The following is a 21,355-nucleotide window of genomic DNA, read 5'->3' as shown; positions in this document are numbered from 1 at the left end:
GTCTGCCTCCCTGAGCCAGGTGGCTGCAGGGGCTTTGCAAACGCACCTCCAACCTCACCACTGCCACTGAAGAGGCTCAGCGAGAGCCAAGTGCACTGATTGCAGCTTGAGCGAAAAGCAGTCACTCCAGCGCTGCCAGGGAGCACAGGAGACAGCAGCCCCAGGCACGTGGCAGAGGATTTCAGGCTGCAGGTGGGCCACATTTCACTGGCTCTGGGTGGGGCTGCAGGAGAGCTGTGGGATAACTGCACTAACCTGCTCTGAGCACGGCGCCGGGGTACAGAGAGGGAGAATGGGAATGGCAGCCGCGCGGCGAGAAATCGCTGCTTTTGCCAACAGTTTTAAGACCAGCTGGTGCCTGCAGAGAGCTGCATGTGCTAGACAAATATCTCCAGGCCAGCCAGTTCCTGGCTCAGTTCCAGGGTGAGCCCCCCAGCTCCCTAGGAAGGACAGTCTCGTGCCTAAGGCACTGGATGGGGACTCAAGAGCCAGCAGCATCTCCTGGCTCTGCCACAGATTCTCTGAATGCCCCATGGCAACTTGCTTGACCTCTCTCTGCCTCAAGTCCCCATATGTAAAACGTGGAGAATAATCTTTCCTTTCTGCTTGTCTAGCTGGCCATAAGCTCCTTGGAACAGGGACTGTCTGTTACCGTGCTCCTAGACAGCGGCTAGCACAACGCAGTTCACTGCAATATCAGTAACTTAGCAGCCTCTCTGCCATCTGATGGGGCAAATGTCTCCTTGCAGCTGGTAGTCGCAGAGTATTGTCTCCCCCTCCAGCTCTTACCCTTCCGGTCACATGGTTTTCCACATGGAGATGCTCTATGTAGTGGGTGACTGAAGGGTTTGTCTCAGGGGGAGATTTCCAAAGTCATCAGTGGGAGGTAGGCCCCAACCTGCCCCAGGTGCTTCTGAAATCCCCCTCATTAGCCCCTTGCTTCTGGTGGCTTAATGCAAACAAGAGTTTGTTATCTTGTCTGGTTTGCTCAGTCTGAACAATGGACACGAATCACTCCATTTCCCTTTCTGGTTCGGCGGCACTAGCTCACGGGCGTAACTGCGTGTGAAGTATCAATTTGCAGGCACAATTATTGCCACTATGGAAATCTGGGTCCTTGTTTACAGTAAAGAGATAGTCCTTCCACAACAGCGTCAGCAAACCCAAGATTAGCTAGTCGAATCTGAAGGGTAAGGAGGATACCGGCAGCAAAGAGCTCAGTTCCGCGTACCCTGCCTCAGAGCACTTTGTCAAGAAGAGGGAGCAGAGCCTACCCAGTACAAGGCTAATAAGAATATAAAGGGCAGGCAATTCTTCACTGGAAGCACAATACTTATTCTGTGGAGAATCGGTGGAAGCATGGACGCTTTGATGGACTCCGGGGTTTTGCACTGTTACCTCTGTGGATGAATTATACCCCCGGGGTGCCCCATTAGTAGAAGTCCATACACCTCCATGGAAGAATCTCTACCCTGCCCTCTTCATCCCAGGCACTCAACTCCACTCGGTACTCATATTCCCTGGAAATGCCTTGCATTTCTGATGGCAGTTTTAATGGAAGCTGTCTTACTGTTGCTGTGGCGATGAGCCCAAGCATTGTGGGCAACACACTCTATTGCGGCTGTTTGTCTATTAGTCATTAGGAAAAGTACACAGAGAGGAAATGGAAAGTGCTCAAAGATAAATGACTGAATGCCCACGTGTGCTGTACTCTCTTCAGCAATAAAATACACCAGCTGCCACTGGGGATGGCCAAGAAAATGCAGAAGAGTAATCAAAGGCAGGAGAGAGAGAGGTGCTTCTGGGAGATCAAAAAGCAGCTGGGGCAGGAGAGGATGGGCAGGATTTCAGCGCAAAGTGGGAAGGCCAAAGCAGAGACGTGAGGCAGCAGTCCATAAAAAGGGGAGGTGAAAAAGCCACTTCATCTAAGTAAGAAGTCACTGCGTCAGGCAACAGTGAGGTCAGGGGTATTTACATCACCTAGAAAAGAGAAGGGGACATTGCTAACAATTACGTGGACGATTCGGTGATGAAGAGTGCAGGGTAAGGCAGGTACCAGTAACAGAGCTGTCTTTGCCAGGAGGAAAGAAAACATTGACGCAAACCAGGATCATGTCAATTATCCAAAAAACACCATGAGAGACAAACAAATGAGCAGGCAGGAAGAGCTCCACCAAACCAGCACTGGATGGGCTCCGTGAGACCAAAGGAATGGGGAGGAACATTTCAGAGATTACATCTGTAACAGAAAAGCTCATGTCAACAGTCTGAATGAAATCTTGGCTCCATGGAAACCAATCAGAGTTTTGCAATTGACTTAGATGGAAACAGGATTGCAACCTTTGTATCCAGACAATAGAAATGAATGCATGAAAAATGAAGTGTATGTAGCAAGCTGGTTTCTTTCTAAGGGTACGTCTACACCACAGCTGCTGCATCTGTGCCACTGTAAAGCCACAGTGTAGACCAGAGGTGAAAGTAAGCCGGTACACCCTGGGTATGGCTTATCAGCAAGAGCCAGAGAGCCGTACCAGGGCCAATCAGCTTCCCCTGGCGGCAATTTAAAGGGCCCAGAGCTCCCACTGCTGCTACCCTCCGGGGCCCTTTAAATCGCCACCCAAGCCCCGCTGCTGGAGCCCTGGGGCAGCGGCAACGGGGCTCTGGCAGTGATTTAGAGGCCCAGGGGCTCCCAGGTGCCGCTACTGCAGCGGAGCCTTGGGCTCTTTAAAGCTCCGCCAGAGGCGGGGCCCCAGGGTGGCAGTGACAGCTGGGAACTCCCTATGATGGTGATTTAAAGTGATTTAAAGCCTCTGCAGCTGGTAGCTCCGGGGGTAACTTAAAGTGCCTGGGGTTCCAGCTGCCGCTACCACAGCCCCAGCTCCAGCCCCAGGCCCAGGCCCTTTAAATCCTAATTTAAAGCACCTGGGGATTTAAAGGCCCTGCCTTTTCCGGTTGAGGCCCCGCCTCTTCTGGTTGAGTCCCCACCCCTCCTAAGGACTCCAGAGTACCGATAGGTCCTTTAAGTTACTTTCACCCCTACATCGACAGAAGGGGTTCTTCCATCAGTGCAGTTAACCCACCTTTCTGAGAGGTGGTAGCTAGGTCAACCGAAGAATTCTTCCATTGTCCTTCTTGGGTCTACACCGGGGGTTAGGTCGACCTAACCATCGCACTCAGGGCATGAAATTTTGCCACAGCCCTGCATGCCATAACAAGCGCAGACCAGGCCAAACATGCACCCCTGAACTGACATTGAATCTCTTGACTATCCTCTTAATTAGCAGGCAAGGTTATGGCTCATTTATTGCAACAAAGGGAGAGATCAGCATTGCTGGTCAGGACTAAGCAATACAAACCAACAGCCGTCAGGTCCACCTGCTGACGTAATTACCCAATGGCATTTCTAGTCCTTCTGGGTGCAGAGTACAGGCGTCACTCATGCATTCGTGCAGCACTGTCTTGCTGAACCTGCAGCGAGGATGCCACTGCACCAACACAGCAGTGCCAACAAACCCGCAGTGTAGACACAGCTATGCCAAGAAAAGAGTCCCACACCAGCAGAAAAGACGGTTACTCACCTTTGGTAACTGTTGTTCTTCAAGATGTGTTGCTCATGTCCATTCCAATAGGTCCAGTCCTCCTCCAACACTTCCCGGATCGGAGAGTTCACCAACACTGGACTCGACAGACCCCCCTGGAGTCTGGAGTCAACGGTGCCAGGAATGACGGAGCAGCCTTCTGGTGTCCCAACATGGGACACACCATGGAGGAGTCCTGTCCACTCTTCTTGGCAGGGGAGCGGCCCTGCTCCACCTTCTTCTTCTTATGTGGTGCTGGGGATTGTGATCAGTGCCACACTGATGAGCTGGCCTTCCGCACAGGGGAATGGTGCTGATGCTCCTTATGTGAGCCCTTACTCAGTGCCCAGGCTGGTGCACTGTGCACCGAGGCTGCTGGTGCCAACGCTTGAGCTGGAGAGTGGACTCCACCCAGAGGAGTGTGAGGTGATAGTCTCTCTCCCTCTCAGTTCTGGGCGTGAAGCCTCTGCAGACGGTGCACTTTTCTGGCCAATGACCCTCTCCCAGGCACTTCAGACTAGCGGTGTGTGGATCCCCTCTGGGCCTGTGCCTACCACACCTATTGCACGGCTTGAACCCCTGGGGCCGCCGCATGCCCCGGTGATGGGGAAAAATACTGGGGGGGTGGAATCCCCCAACTTAAATGTACTAACGAACTAACTAATAAACTAAGATGAAGGATAACAACTATGTACAGGGAAAACCACTAGGAAGCACTTGCTAAAGCAAGAGACCAGTTGCTCCAATGACCGTCTCTGGCGGTAGGAAGGAGCTGAGCAGGTGGCGGGTCGGCAGGGGCCTATATACACCGAGGGCTCCACAGCTGACCCGACCGGTACCGCTAGGGTAAAAACTTCCGACGATCATGCACGCAGCGCGCACGCATCTATTGGGATGGACATGAGCCATCGCTCGAAGAAGAACAACTCTTTCTGTGCATGTACGACTGCATCTACACCATGGGGCTATGCCGACCTAGCTTTGCAGCACAGACAAAGCCTAACAGAAGGAACATGGCAGACTTGAGAGAATTCCATCAGTTCATAAGTGATCCGATCCTCATCTCTTTATGTCATTCGTCATCAGCCTGTTCAGTCAGAAGGGAAGGAGTGATTATAGCAGAGTTTGACAAGCTTTTAACATGCATTAAAACGCCTGAGCTGTGAGCACAACTTCTGAAATGGGGCCTGCGAGCGCAGCACACAGTTGCATGCCAAATGGATCTGAAAATGCAGATTTTGAAAACCTGGCCCTCCCCTGTTTACAGGCCACTTACTATCAGACCTGGAGAGCAAAGCTAGTGTCCAAAAGCATGTTTTCCAAAGGAGAGTGACTCTGCTGGCACCTGAATACCCCGACATCCCCAGAAGATGCATCTCGCACAAGAATCACAAAATGGGGCTATCTGGGGTTTAGTATCAGATGGAATAAGGCCCCATGGAATGTTGTAACAAGAGTTCTAAAACAGAGCTGGAAATAATTTTTTTCTTTCTTCATTGCTCCAGATGTTATCCTGCAAGTCACCATTTGCCCTAAAACAAGCTGTCTGGGGAAGGGATTGACCCTTAGACTCTGTTACAGGGCCCGATTAACCCTTTTCTACCCTACAACTGGGATTTCATAAATTTCACCTTTCATGTCCAAACTGCCAAGCCCCAGCTCCCCTACTTCCTGTTTATCGCATTTACTGGAGAAAGGACACCCTGCTTTCAGCCATGGCCCCTGGACTAAGGCAGCTTAGCTGTCACTGAAATCCAATGCCCTGCCAGCCCCCCAGTCCTCCTCTTCCTCAAGGCAGCAGCTACCAGCACCCCACAAAAATCCACGTTGGCCTCTAGGTTGCTGTAACCCAGCTGAAAGGGTTATCACGGCAACTGGGATGGGGTTTAACGGATCGGAAAGCATCTGACGCTGCTGCAGATAGACAACACACAGCATCCCCTACACTACCATCAGGCTGATGTGCTCCAGCACCGGTGGAAAAGTCAATGGGTTCATATCTCCCAGCCTCCAAAATATTCTTAAGCCATGAGCCCCCAGTGCTATTCAGAAAGCCAGTGGGATAGTCCACCCAAGTCCACGGATACTTGGCTGCAGGGGCTCTCTGCTATCTGTGCAGTCATATGGAGTCCCACACCACACATGGTTCTGAATTGCCAGCCAGAATCTCACTCCAAGTCCCTGCCCTTGGTCCTGCTTGGCAGAGATGCCAGGGAGTGCAGAAGAATGCAGAATTCCCCAACTGCAGTCACCTGACCCACATGTGGAAACTTGCACGGCCAGCCCCAAGCGCGGGGAGCAACAGCACTTCAGACAGGTTGGTGTGGGAGTGTATGAAAATGGAGATGGGCAGGGATGTCACGACCTGAGGGGATTACAGTCAGCCAGGGGGCAGCCAGCTCTTGTAGGGATGATGGTTATGTAGAGGGTATTGGACGGCCCTCACCCAAGTTATTTTGCATAGGCCCCTTACTAAACTGTAGGACCACCACAGTTGTGTTTATGAACAGGTTAGACAAACATCTGTCAGGAATGGTCTAGTTATTATGTTGTCCTGCCTTGAGTGCAGGGGACTGGACTAGATGGCCTCTCAAGGTCCCTTCCAGTCCCACACTTCTATGATGCTATAAAGTACTATTTGGAATTTGCTCTGGTACAATCAGGCTCCATTTTCAGCAGCCAAACAGCAGCAAAGCATCAAAACTGAGAGAAGCTGTCGGTTCTAAGTGTAACATACGAGCTAAGCGTGTCACATCCTCTTCTAGTGACTGGTCCACGTAAACAACAAACTACTATTGCTGCCGCCTAAAAAAGTTGCTCCTTTTGCTCAAGTGCTAGGGCCTGTGTGCTGGTGCCAAAGCCTCAGGTTCAAACCACGCAGACAATTGGTGATGGTGACTGTTACATGCAGCAGTGTTCTGTACACAGGACAAATGCATGAACACAGCAGAGCCTCTGCAGTACAAACTCTCCACCAGCATCTCCTTTGTTTGCCATGAATTACTTGTTCAAACTATCAGAGAAAAAACTCAATTTGCCTGTCTCTCCCACAGCCCACTGCCTATGGAATTAGGAGGACAGTCTTGGTTTGGGCTGAACGTGACTATTTGTGGGGAAGGATTAAGAATGAAGATGTATGAAGTACACGTGGAGGGAGCAGCACTGCACCCCAGTGAGCATGGCCCCTGGACTCAGTGCGGCAGTACACAAGACCAAAACCACAGGGGTAGAATGGTTCGATCGTTGTGTGGCTGCAAGTCATTGGCCACATAACAACCCACTGCGAGTTAGTCACCAAGAGAGTATCTGATGGCTCCTTATCCTTTCACTTGTGACAGAAGTTGCTGTTGTTTAATGCAGCAGATCATTTTGGAAACTCATGAACATCTCACCATGAATAAACTGAAATGGACCCGAAAGGAGAATGCTTCTCAGTTATATTAAACAGTGACTGTCCTTTGCTCATGAGGCTTGGAACTGGCTTAGTAATCTCTGGCGTAGCATCCACACACAGCCAATGCCGTGAGTGATGCCATTACTCAGGAGCATGGTGGCCACCAGCAGGAGTCTAAAATGTCAAGTAGAGTTTAATTCCTTCCTTAACCTGGGCACATCAGTCACGGTCTACACCCACGGAAAGCACTTCATTCCACAGTAATGTTCGGAAGTCACCACACTACAGACGTACAGAGTAGATCAGGGGTTCTCAAACTTCATTGTACCGGAGGCACAACCCCCTTCTGACAAAAAAAATTACTACGTGACCCCAGGATGGGAAGCCCACCCAAACCCAGCTGCCCCAGGTGGGGAGGCTAAAGCCAAAGCCTGAGCCCCACTGCTCGGGGGTCGGGGGGGACAAAGCCCAAGGGCTTAAGCCCTAGGCAGGAGGCATGTAACCCTGGGCCCTGCCACCCAGGACTGAAGCTCTCGGGCTTCGACCCTGGATGGTGGGGCTTGGTTTTCAGTCCCAGGCCCCAGCAAGTCTAACACCAGCGCTGGCAACCCATTAAAATGGGCCTGCAACCCAGTTAGGGTCCCAGGCCACTGTTTCAGAACCACTGGAATACAGCATAGCCAGAATGTGCCCAGTCTCGTGTGCAGGGAGGCCTGCGAGATGAGACCATCGACACCAGGTGAGGAGCTGGGTTTTCTGAAGAAGCATTTAGACTATGTTTGAAATCCCAGCTTGCTGGCGGGTGTTGTTTAATGCAGCAGATCATTTTGGAAACTCATGAACATCTCACCATGAATAAACTGAAATGGACCCGAAAGGAGAATGCTTCTCAGTTATATTAAACAGTGACTGTCCTTTGCTCATGAGGCTTGGAACTGGCTTAGTAATCTCTGGCGTAGCATCCACACACAGCCAATGCCGCGAGTGATGCCATTACTCAGGAGCATGGTGGGACTCCCTAAGCAGTCCAGGGTGATCTCATTCCAGATGGCAGGGGGAGGGCCTGCCAGTTGCCAACTCAGAGAGAGACTTTCACAATTTCTATAGAATTCATATTAGCAGACTCCTCCCCATCCTTGGATCATTTTGCCCCACAGATTCCCAAGCAAGCTGGACGTAAATTATGCAGCAAGTCCCCCAGATTGTGTGGGATTCTGGTGTGGCAGACTGGAATCTTAACCCAGCTTCATTGCCGTTTAAAAATGGAGATTTGATTGAATTAAACAGGAACAGTCAGAGCACTGGCTGAGGTTTATTTTGATTCAGTTCTTCACCTGGTTACTGCGGTCACTGTCAGACAGCAAGAACTGGCTCAGTCATTCCAAGCTCTCTAGTCTGGTGCACGATAGCCGTGTGTACCGAAGCCTTAAGATTCAGCCCCCCGTACCAATGTAAGACTTCCAGCAGGGAATCAAATCATAAACTTCCATACTTTGAGGTAGGCTTTCAAAATCCAGCAGAGCAGATTCTCCAGTATGTCATGTAAGAGCAAATTAGCACATTGTCTTTGGGAGGGCTAGGGACACTGTCATTCCAGTCTCAAAAGAGATCCTCTCTGAGCCTCATACTGGGTTCTAAATTAGCTATAACTTCACAAAAAGAGTAGCTATCATTGTGGACAGCTCAGAGGAGACCTCTGTGCTCCATATGAGACAGGGGTCATGAAAGACAAACAAGTGTTAGAATGAAAAAGGGATGGGATGGAGAGCCATATTACGCCATTTTATAAATCAGTGCTATGCCCTGACCTCGAATGCTCTGCTCTGGACACCGCATCTCAAAGAGGATCTAACAGAAATATAGCAGGTTCTGAAATGGGCAACAAGAATGACATGGAAGAACATGCATATGAACAGAGATAGAAGAGATCCAGGCTGAAATTCTCTGCTGTGGTTCTACGAGGTACAGCACAGAAATGGCAGCACAGGTGGAGGGAAGGCTAAAATGGCATTAAGATGTTGTATCCTTTTAAATCTGGGCAGCCTTGGGGCTGGACAGGCCCCTGGTGTAACGTAGACAGTCCTGGGGGCCATAGGTGTGGCAGCCTCCCAGGGCTCTGCTATAGACTTCAGCCCTGCTCAGAACCTCTGCAGTGCTGCATACTGCAGCCCTGCCCAGGGCACACCTCCCACACCAGGGCTTGCAAGGCATTAGTTGGGTGGCAGCCTTCCACCCACACCCACATATGAGGCTTTAGGGTCTTTCTATGGAGAGCCAAGGAGCCAGAGTGAGTGAGGATCTCACCCTAGAACCATTTACCTAATGAACAAGAAGAGACATAAGTCAAAACAGATCACTCCCCAGTGCAAAATTCGTTGTTGTTTAATTAGTTAGTTTTTATTTTGATGTTACTGGTTTTTACTAGGGCTTGGAATGATGGGAGAGGGTCCTTGGTTCCGATGTGCTGGAACTGAAGACACAGTAAAGAATGGCCTAGAGAAGGCAGACCAGAACTTCTGTTGATAATACGATGAAAGGTAGAGGGGCGGAATATTCAATCCGATGGGAAGGGAGCACATTTAACATTCATTAAAGGAAATGCCTGTTCTGTGCAACACAATCAGCTGGTGGCACTCATTGCCCCAGAACTTAGCAAGAGTCAAAAAAAGACCTGGGCATTTCTCTGGATAATGGAACCTCCAGACTTACATCATGAAAGTTAAACAGCAACAAGAGTTTAGAAATGGAGATTAACCCTCAGGGTCCAGGGCATAAGCCAGTCTCTGACTGATGGGACTTTGGGCAAGTTTATTCCTCAGGCAAATTTCTCCAGGGTTTCCTGCACTTTCCACTGACGAATCCAGTGCTGAGGCCACTGTCAGGGCCTGGGCACTGGACTCACTTGTTTGAGCTGCCCAAGTTCCTGTGCTCACCGCTGATACTTTTACCTTCAAACCACTCATCTGTTCCTTCCCCTTGAAATGCCTGAAGTACCTCCCTCCTCACTCCCACTGAAGATATCTGGCTCACACAGATCCTTGCTACCTCCTCCAGGGGCCTAATCCTGACAGATGCTGGACACCCTCAACTGCCTTTGAACGTAGAATCGCCATTTCAGTGGATGACTCTGTTCCACTTCAAGCAATGGAGCTTTAAACACCACGGGATGGTGGAGGTGAATTAAAAACGGCACTTGAAGTGATCAGTCAGGAGCCTTTTGCTCTATCTTGTGATTCCAGCATTCACAGTCTGGTGCTTTGCGGGCATACCACCGCTACGGCTATTTCCGACATTTTACAGGGACAAAACATACACAAAAGTAGCCTGATTCAAAAGGGAGTCCTCACAGGAGTCAAAGGATAAATAGCACTGCTGAGACCATCACATATGATCTCATGCTACTGCCTAGCTGAGATAAAGATTTGACGGTGTTTATATTACAGTGGAACACAATGTATTGCACCACATTAAAATAGATATCGGAATAAGTTTGCCATCCACCCAGGGAGGGACGCCAGCTCAGCCACCCTTCCTGTGCCAAGCAGACACACATTTTCAGGTGTCTCCCACCCTGGAATTCTGAGCGAATCAGTGGCTGCTGTGCTGGCTCCAGAACAAGGCCAGGACAAATCTAACTCAGCAGCCTAGCCGAGGCCTTCCACTCCACCACCCTGCTAGGTGCTGGATGCCCTCACCTCCCACTGACTCCAAAGGAAGTTGAGGCCCTCAGCACCATCGAACCTCACTCAGGTAGGCAGAAAGCTGCCACCTAGAAAGGAGCCAAGCAATAGTATCTGTGTGAGAGGGGAACCTGACACCTACTGAAAGGGAAGAACAGGGTCTTCCCAATAAAAGAACTAAACCCTCCAGTTAGGGGCCTCTTCTTTGCAGAGATATAGCACCAGATCCCCAGCTGGGGTCAACTGGCATAGCTTCCACCACGGCAACAGAGCTATGCTGGTTTGTGCCAGCTGATGATCTAACTAAAAATGCCTAGAGACCATCTTGTACCTATTGGCTCTGCCAAGAGCTGGACAGGCCCTTTTGAGAGGATAGGGCCTGGTTACTGTATAGAACAGTGACCAGAGAATCACAGAATATCAGGGTTGGAAGGGATCTCAGGAGGTCATCTAGTCCCACCCCTGCTCAGAGCAGGGCCAACCCCAACTAAATCATCCCAGTCAGGGTTCTGTCAAGCCTGAGCTTAAAAACCTCTAAGGATGGAGATTCTACCACCTGCCTAGGTAACCCATTCCAGTGCTTCACCACCCTCCTAGTGAAAAAGTTTGTCCTAATATCCGACCTAAACCTCCCTCACTGCAACTTGAGCCCATTACTCCTTGTTCTGTCATCTGCTACCACTGAGAACAGTCTAGATCCATCCTCTTTGGAACCCCAAGTTTCAAGTTGTTGAAAGCAGCTATCAAATCCCCTCCTCATTCTTCTCTTCTGCAGACTAAACAATCCCAGTTCCCTCAGCCTCTTCTCATAAGTCATGTGAAAGTAGAGGATGGATAGTTCCCAAGACAATATGAAAATGAACCAGAATTCTTTGAGAGGGCCCAGGGACGTTCACACTCCTGGGATGTGGCAACAGTGAGGGTGGACCAGTGGAACAGTCTAGCAGCAGTGCCTGTTGAAGTACTCTTATGCCCCCGGGTGACTGTGAATGTTCAAAGGGTGAGGCTACGAAAGGGTGGCATGGCACTCCGACTCCCTCAGTTCCTTCCAACTGAGACAGCAGATGGACCAGAAACTTTACAGGGTAATTGGAGCAGGATCCCTCAGATTGTTCCAAGAGTGGGAACATTCAGAGGAGACTTGTTTCAGAACATTAACTCTGATACTGAAATTGTACGGCCACCTGCTATTCAAGTCACTGTTCCTCATGCAGTGCTGCTATTGTGTCCGATTTATGGTTGTTTTCCCTTTCATTGCTCCTTTTGTTATATTTTACACAATCTGAGCTAATGCTGATATTTGCCAGTTTCTAACAGAATGGCCTTGCCTTATGTTTGGGGGCAGTGTTGAGGCTTCATCTCTCCTTTTGGAGGATTCAAAGCAAAGTTCTAAATAGCGGTTTACACACATCCCAACTGAGCTTGCCAGGGAGCAGAACTCAGCAAGCTACAGCTCTGTTTCAATATGGCTTTGGCTAATAGTGTTCGAAGGGTCCTTCTGACTGATGGGGGCCAATCTTTTCCCCCCCGAGAACTGGGCTCACTAAACCTGGTTGCAGACTCTGCTATGCGCCCACTCACACAGGGCTTTAAACAGGGTTTGAGAATGATCTTTAAGCAGGGTTTAAACTTGACTGTGTCTGAATGTAGGTTCTAAACAGAGTTTAATCTGTCAGTTAAGAGGGGACCAGTTCAGTTATAATGAGGCTCATCCATCAAGTTCTAGCCCAGGAAAACACATTTCTCTCAAAGGTTAGGAGTTTATTTATACTAATCTAATGTCTGCCCTTTGCAGCCTTTACTCTCAATTTAATGGGAATTATTGCCATTTTGGAGCAAGATTTTAACTGACTGGCAATGAATAAATAAAAATAAAAACAAAAATGCCAGGAACTGGATGGTAAGTTTGGTTTTTGTCCCAAAAGTTAACTCGCACCCTCTTTCCCCACATACTTCTTATATCAATCCCCAGTCCTGCCTCAGGATATGCTAACATGAATCCCTGCACTTGTGTGGCGTCCCACTGAAGTTGGATACACTCTGCATGGTCTGTGCTAGAGGATCCTGATTCAGAACCAGGGCCCTGCCTTAAGAAAGCAAACAAAACCTGATCTACTCCATACTTCGGTGTAAGCCTCAACCCAGTCTCCAATCCTGTGGGCATAATTCTGTGGCTGCAAATGACTCTGGGCACATATGTCAGAAATTAGACAGCTAACCGCCTGATTTGCGGGTGCAATCAGGTAAATGTCTCAATGCTTTCATCCGCAACCACAAAACTGGAGACCATTTCTGAAAAAAACAACAACAGACCCTAAAGGTCACTGGCAAACCCAAGACAATGCTGTGGAAAGGCTGTCTGGCGCTCCAGTGCAACCACACTGCCCTGACTGATAAAAACCCAAAGCGACTGCAAAGCCGAGACACGATGGGGCTGAAGGAAGAACAGAGAGACTATCTGAACTCAGAATTTCCTTGGTTTCCTTGTCGCACATCACTCCAGTAGCATCAAGAACACATTTCTGATATAAACATATTTAATAAAAGACAGCAATTACCATAAAATGGAGGATTTACATTTGAGCTCCTGTACCCTGCTTTTCACTATACTATCAGGAGATCTCACAAGTACCAGTGTCACGTCCACATCCTGCAAAGTTGCTAGTGGGATAAACCCAGTGTTCGGCAACCCCAAAAGGTTAAAAATACAGGGCACACAGTGAAGGCAGAGCTGAACCTTAGTTCTGAAATCTAACAAAATGCTGAGATGCACTTTAAAGAGGCCTCCCTGCACTCTTCTATATTAGGCCTTTTTTTGTTTCATGTTAAAAAAAAAAATCACAAACAAAACATAAACCTGGTATGGAGGAAGATGTTCTAAGTTCAGAAAGATCATTACAAATATGTCAATCGGTTATTTTTTTTCCAGGGGTGGGAGGAGGGAAGGCAAAGAATACAAGATGTTTATATTAGGGGCACATTGAACATAGTGGCAGATTGAGATGGGCTCTTTGGAGCAGTGGGATCCAGCCCCCCCATAAACTGGAACCACATGGATTCCAAGGATCTGTTATCAGTGGCATGGGGTGGTTGCTCACTCTGGAGACCTGACGGTCTCTGTTCCGAATGAACTTGCGTATGTTACATTCCACTCCCCCTGCCAGAGGGTAATTGCAAGGCACTAAGTACTGATCAGCAAATTGCACCACAAAGACCTGGGGGTGTTCTGAAGCCATTGGTCTCTCTTGTGCCCAAGTATGGAGGTGATTGTAGGAAGAGCCTGGTAATTTTTGTGGCTGTAGGACTCCAACAGTCTGAATCCCACCCGTTTACAATGGTGCAGCCAATTGCCCCATAATACTGATGGACTTAAGTTATGATCTTACTGTTACAATCCAATGGGGCAGTGTTGGTCCCAGATTTGTTACTTAATAATAAATCTGCAAGGAGGGGTGGGGGAAGAAAGAGAAATTCCTGCCTTTGTTAAATGCTTAACCATTCGAACCCTGGATCCTGGGGACAATACTAGCTTTATGACGGCTTTGAAATCCATAGCTTCATTAATTGTTTTTAAACATATGTAGATTTGAATACTCTCCTGCAGAATATAGAAGGTTGGCCCTGCTTACCCAGAATCCTTTCCCCTTCATTATCTACCCCATCCCCAAACTGCTACATGGGGTGAAGTGATGGACGTGAAGGGCATCCAGGGCCCTTCCCATCAGACCTGCTTTGCTTCATTGGCAAGGAATAGGCTTGGGTAATGCATAGACAGGTGTGCAAACACTGTCAAAAGCAGATTCATGTTTCCACCCAACATTTGTTTCCTTGCAGAGCTTGCAGTTTTCCACGGGGCCAACACCGATTTATTTCTGAGTTTCAACCCAAGCACACAAGCCATCATGGCCCCATTCTGTTTACTTCCTTGACTGCCGTGCTCCAGCCTTACCTACAAAGGTCAGCAGGAAAACACCCCATTCTGGGAGTGGAAATGCTTATTTACCATTGCTGCAGAGTAGGGAGAATACACACAAAAGATATTCTGGGCCAAATTTTCAAAAAGCCTCATCTCAACCTTTACATTTGAGCCCATGTCATTTGCAGATACAAAGTAACAATTTTTGACAGCTAGCTGGCTTGTGGGAATTACAGGCATCTTCAATCGATTTAATAGATTATAAAGCCAGAAGGGAGCCCTGTGCTCACCTAGTCTGACCTCCTGCATAGTACAGGCCACAGGACTTCCCTGAAACAATTCCTCTTTGAACTAGAACAGTGGCATATGCAGGAATTTAAATTTCACTGCTTTCAGAGGGGCACATTCTGTGCCCCCCTTGAGGCCCTGAGGCCAGAGGCACTCGCTGTCCCCTGCCCCAGCCCTGGGGTCAGAAGAGCTTTGCGCCCTCTCCCACCCCAATTATTGTGGGGCCCAGGGCCCTACTTGCCCCCACTTGTGTATGCCCCTGAACTAGAGCAGATCCTTGAGAAAAATATCTGATCTTGATTTATGGAGTCTCCCTGACCACCCTTGTTAAATTGTTCCAGTGGTTAGTTACCCTCACTGTGGAATATTTGTGCTTTACTTATGCATGATTGTATACACACAGTCACAGTTGTGGACTGATTTTCATATCTGCTGAGCACTTGTAAGGCCATTGAAAGCCAATGAGGGCTCTGTGGGTAAGTTTACACTGCAGCTGGGAGTGAGCCTTGTTAGACTCATGCTAACTGGGCTCAAGCTAGTGCTCTAAAAATATCCGCATGGACCTTGTAGCTCAGCTGCAGCTCAGGTGTTCAAGCCCACTCGATCCCCTGCATCTGAGCTTGGGTGGCTAGCCCATGTCTCTGCCGGAGCCACGACGTTAGCTCCAGCCCAGCGAGTGTAAGTCTGTCACCCAGGCTGCCAGGCTCACCCCTCCCCTGCAGTGTAAACTTAGCCTGTGTTCCCAGCATCTCTGACAACGAGGTCCAGGAGCCTTTGGCTCCTCCCAGCAAACACAGGGCTTATCCTTTTACATTTTTTAAAGCTTCTTATCTTAGAGGTGGGATGATGGTTTTTAAAGACACAGAATCTGAAGGAAATTTCCGAGGCAAAGTATAACAATTTTATAAGGGGGCAAATCTGAGGTTTACCCTGCTTCCTGCTCCTTCAGATGAAGCATCTGCCCCCCTATAGCAGGGCTGGCTCCAGCTTTTTTGCCACCCTAAGAGGCGAAGTGTGCGTGGAAAATAAATAAATAAAGCTGCAATCTGCGGCACCTCTACCGCATCACTTCATTCTTCAGTGGCGGGTCCTTCACTCTGAGATGGACTGAGGGCTCCATTGCCAAATTGCCACCAAAGACCCGGACGTGCCGCCCCTTTCCATTGGCTGACCCACGCACCTGCTTCCTGCGCTGGTGCTTGGAGCCGGCCCTGCACTCTAAGATCCTTTGATCCTGTGGGCTCCGGGGTTTTTGGTGGTTTCCAGGGGACTGGTGACATCTAGAAGCGGCTAGAGAAACGTGGTCCTTTAGACTAGTCGTCCCCAACCTTTTCATGGCCAGTAGCACATTCATGTTTTCAGAAGAGTGTGGTGGGCACCAACAATTTTTCAAGGCTTATTTTGTATTTGTACATTAAATAATACAAAAACAGATCATATTTAATATTACATAATATATGAATCCAGAGAGAAGAGAGAAGCTGGAGAAAAGCCACGAGGACAGAGAACACTGGTGCCCGCAGCCCCAGAGTACTCTGTCCCCAGCAGGCACGGGGGCCCAGATTCTCTCCCCTGCGGGGCACTAAGCAGGCTCCGCACCTGCCAGGAACAGAGAATACTGCACCCACAGCCTGAGTGCTCTGTCCCCGGCAGGCACAGGGCTGTGGTTCTCTCCCCTGCTAGGCACTAGGCGGGCACACATAAATGCCCCGGCGGGCACTATGGTGCCCGTGGGCACCATGTTGGGGACCACTGCTTTAGACTAACATGCACATTCAAGATTTGTGCTTTAAGGAGCCACTACAGCAGCAGAAAGGGATTTCTCTGAGAGCTGCTATTACACATGTAACTGGAAACCTTTTCTTTTTTTGGCTCACCACTAAATGCTGAGTTTGCATCAAAGATCCTATTGAAAAGAAACTCGTTAGACAAGAATACGTTATTGTGCTAAGTAGCTGATCGTTTTTTCAAACTGATATTAACGCAGGGACAAAGGGTGCTGGTATTCCCAGGAGGAAGGGATCATTGGAGGGTAACCCTTTTCCTTCGTATACAACCGGAAAGCTTCCCTGTGTGTCTTCAAGAATAGTTTTGAGAAACATATGGCAAGCTTCTAAAGCTGGTTACAATTGACACATTCCCTGTTGTGCAGAGGGGTTCAGTTCACCAAGCTTTTCCCAGTTCCACGAGGGTTAACTTGCTGTCAACTTTACATTGTGCCTGATCCAATCTGCAGGGGGGCTGGAACAATTTTTATAGTGGGGGTGCTGAGAGCCATTGAACCAAATTGTAAACCCTGGATATAATGGAAACCACTTCAAGCTAGGGTGAGCAGCAGCACCCCCAGTTCCAGCACCTGTGCCAATTTGCACAGTATGTGGCACTCTGTTAACTTGCTTTATCAAAAAACACAGTCTCTCCGAGAAGCCCTGTTTGACACAGAGACGCTTGTTCCTGGGCAGAGGCATGGGGAGTGGAATTCTGTGACAGATACTGAGGGATGAGCAGGGGTAGATTAAAGGCAGGATCCCTAGGATCTAGGCCCCATGTTCCTAGGTGAGGCCCAGATAGAACAGCGAGTCAGAGAAACAGCAACACTACAGAGCGCAGCTGATTACAGAAGCAAAGTGAGCTGGCCTGTGTGGGGGCGCCCAGGGACTGAAGATACAATTCCATGGGGCTAGGGAGAATGACGCGTGAAGAGAAATTCACTTCTCAATGTGGAAGAAAAAGCAAAATGTTAGTATAACCAGCTCCCCTCTAACCTCAATCCGCCCTGTGCCAGGAGAGGCAGTTCACAAAGTCTGTGGCCCACTGAAGTCCCATTTGAGCTTTATAAGGAGGCCTTCGGGGATGAAGTGGGGTTTCTGTGGTGGTGGTGGAGACTTTGTGCTAGCCCTACAAAGCATGGGCAGATGTTGCTTTCTTTTGAGCACAAGATGCACCCGCTTAAAGATCAGAGAGACCTAAAAAAGGTTGGGGGAAAATGGTTTTGCCTGCCTGAGCCAGGGCATTACTTCAACTATGCCTTGTCTAGCCCCAGGGGCAGAGCGATAGTTTACAGAGATGACACATGCACGGCAGGGGATTTTTATGGGAGAATCTGCCTTCATTGACCTTGAGGGGGAAGAAATAAGCAAGGAGCACACTCATCAATCACCCCATGTGCTGCCAGGTTTCCTTTGAGATGCAGCATAAAATCATTAAATAATAACCCCCCAAACGCACAGCAAGGCCCCAGGGTGAAATGCTGCAGGAGAGGCATCTGGAATGGCCCCGGCAGAAGCTGATTGGGGGCATGCCTGACCCAAAGCGGAATATCCTCCCCTTTGGCCCAGGGTGTGATCCAGAACAACAAGCAGCCTGCCAGCCTCCTCGCTGCAGAGCTGCGTTGCGTTTGCTGGGGTGGGGGTGGGATTGTGCCGGTTACATGCATCATCCTTAAGTTTTACTTATGGGGAGGCTAGAGCCAATGCAGCCTCACACCTTATCCCCACTGCAGTCTCCGGAGCATTCTCCCAGCCCCGGCTTTCCTCTCCCAGGGTGATGCAGCGCTTTGTGTGCGCATCCTGGGTGCGTTGCGCTCACCTGAGTTTGCTCAGCGGGGCCCACCGGGTCTTCTCAGCAATTCCTCCGGGGGAGGGGGGTGCAGCACCACTGCGGTACTGCAGCAGGCAGCCGGCTAGCTCAGCAACCTGCCAGCAGGGAACATAGAGGCAAGGGTAACGGATCAGAGCCAGCCCCCAGGCCCCTGCCCCTGCCCCTCCCAAATCTCAGCCCCGGCAGGGAGCGATGCGCAGCATCCTGCATCTGTTCCAGGCGCACGGACAGACCCCCCCAGCTCACACCAGGGCGCACCGCAATAGATGCCCACCCCCTCCCGCCCTCCGCAGCCTAATCCCTGCAAAGCACCGTCCATTGCCGGTGCCGGCTGGGGGAATGGGAGCTCTGCCTCCATCACCTGCTTCCGCGGCCATGCCAGGATGCTCCTGCGTGGCCGGCCGGCCGGGCGCTGGGAGAGGCGGCTGCGCTGGGGCTGGGCGGCAGGGAGGGATGGTCATGGATGGAAGGCAGCGCCTGGCTTCGCTCACATGCTGCTGCGTAACTGCCGCTCGGCTCTTAAAGGGATAGCTGGCGCTTGGCAGCGGCAAGGGGGTCTCCGCCCCGCTGGGCTTTTCCTGCCCCCGGAAAGGGCGATTTTTGCAAAGTTTATAGCAGACCCCACCCTCCCCGCTTCTCCCAGCGATCAGGGGGTCCGAAGCACTCCAGCCACGCGTGGTAAGGGGCTCTTGCTGTGACTTACTAAATCAGCTCCACTTCGGAATGATGGGCCATAGTCATTCCTGGTGCCACTCCGGACTTCAGTGCCGTGAGGCCAGGACACACGCATGGACATATCTAATCCAGCCACATTCCAGTTACTGCCTGGTTTTTCAGCCCCGCTGCAATTCACACAACCTCACTTATTCCGTGTCAAGGCGAGGGGGGGCGTCGGGAGTGTTAATAAACTGCAGCAGGAGTGAAAGGACAAGAAACTCCATGAATAGCCCAATGGCTTGCACAGCTTGTGAAGGCTGCCACAGAAACAAAGAAAAAAAAGCCCCAGGAAATGTCACACAAGCAATAATAGTTTCTATAGCAACAGGCATCCCATCCAGATTTCCCCAAAGCACTTTACAGTCTCCAGGACAGATTCTGATCTCAGGCACCATTCATTTAAATCTGGAGTAACTCCAGTGCAGGCAACAGAGTTACTCCAAATTTACACTTCTGTAATTGGCCAGAATTTGGCCCTTCCTCACACCAAAATATGTAATTATAATTGGGAATCAATAGACATGGCTTCATCCTCCTCTCACACTGGTTAAAGGAGTAACTCCAGCAAAGTCAATAGAAATATATTGGTGTAAAATTGATGGAGAGGAGAGGAGAGGAGATTCAGACCCAGAAGAGTCAAACAGAGAGATACGGTGACAGTTCATTTGATGTCAGGTGTTTAAGGTATTTGGGATTCTATTTTGTATTTCCTGACTATTCAATCTGTTTGTGACTAGATACTATGGAAAATCTGTGAAGTGCTTTGAGAGACTTTCGGATGAAAGGTGCTGTCGTTTTAGTCTATAAAGTCCTAATCCTGCAAAGACTTTTGTACATACTTAACTTTGTGCAGTATTTGTAAAGCATGTGCAAAAATCTTTGCAGGATCAGGCTCAATGCAGCCAACATCTGGGCTGAAATTAACAAAATATATAGCTACAAACACTAATAAACATTAACAAAATAAAAGTTTATACTTAGTAATGGCAACACACATATTTGTGTACAGCTTCTTAAATGTCTCGGAATGTCCTCTCAGTTCAAAAGTAAAACATTTAATGGGAAACATGCATTCAGACCCTTAATCCATATTGACATTGAAGGCAGAGATTCCTTTATGCAATATATCTTGATACACATTCTTGCTGGTCATACTACTACTCATATATTTTCTTTGATATCTATTTAATATAACTTCTTCTACATTATTTAAAATACAAACATCTAGATTAAATAAACCAAACTCATGCCTCAAATATTATATATACTCAGCTAACCAAAATTTTGTCTATATTTGCAAACCTCATTCATAAAATCCCTAATTTCTCATTTTATATTTAATCTGATATAATTTATAAGCACATGATATTATTATAGTATTTTTTTCTTGTAAGGTTTGTAGTTGATTCAACTAAAGTGTACACATTGTATTCAATTTCTCTCTCTCTCCGGCTTACACTTCTCGTATTCATCCCTGCTTGCCTCCTCAGATCTTCTTCCAAACGACTTTTGTTATATCCTGCTCCTACTCTTGTTTTCATGCTTTCTTCCATACTGCAAGCCCTTCACTCTTAGACACACTCAAGCTAAATAACCTCTTTCCTCCTTCAAATCCCTCTTCAAAGCACACCTCGTTCTGTGGAAGTCTTTCAAACAGTGATCTTTGCAAGGTTCCTAAACCATCTACAGATCTTGATCTTGAAGTGGAGGAGTCAAAATCTCCAGCATTGAAATCTGGGTCCTATTGAAGAGTTCCACAAGGGAAAGAGATATTTCTGCTGGTTCATCTTCCTACTCACTGTTGTGTCCTTTTGTATTTGTATTATTCTAGCACCTATGATCTGTAGTCGTGTCTTCTCATGCACCTCAGGTACTGCAGTTATTTTCATGTTCAGACTCTTCTCCCTCCTGCTCTCCATCTCCTGCATCACTAGCATTAATTTCTCTCCACCTGTGAGTCTCTCATGCAGCAGTTTTTCTCTGGATGCACCATACACTGCTGGTCTTTCCCTTTACCTTCCTTGTATCATACCTTAACATGTCAGTTCCTCTACTCTGCACTTGAAAAAACAGCTATCAAACAGGTTACCTGGGATTTATGAAGAAACTACCACAAGACAGTAGCAGATGTAAAATATGCAGTTAATTCCCTCCCCACCCCCCAAGTACAGAAGAATATAAC

General features: G+C 48.8%; 1 protein-coding gene across 4 annotated transcripts in view; it reads right to left on the bottom strand.

Moving 5' to 3' along the window:
• The window catches only part of SNPH (syntaphilin), a 33,306-nt gene extending 13,897 nt beyond the window's left edge, over positions 1-19,409 (bottom strand). For 3 of the 4 annotated variants that reach the window (XM_032766332.2, XM_032766335.2, XM_032766336.2), the window contains exons 1-2: positions 18,818-18,897; positions 18,445-18,551 (exon numbers count right to left, since the gene is read on the bottom strand). The gene's annotated coding sequence lies outside the window, so the exon portion shown is untranslated. Of the gene's footprint in view, positions 1-18,444; positions 18,552-18,817; positions 18,898-19,159 lie in introns of those variants that run through there. The other variant, XM_032766334.2, reaches the window with a different exon arrangement.
• Between the last annotated feature and the right edge of the window lie 1,946 nt (positions 19,410-21,355).

Source organism: Chelonoidis abingdonii, chromosome 14 (genome assembly GCF_003597395.2).
Source record: "Chelonoidis abingdonii isolate Lonesome George chromosome 14, CheloAbing_2.0, whole genome shotgun sequence".
Taxonomy (NCBI): domain Eukaryota; kingdom Metazoa; phylum Chordata; order Testudines; family Testudinidae; genus Chelonoidis; species Chelonoidis abingdonii.
This window is presented reverse-complemented; position numbering and strand designations above follow the sequence as displayed.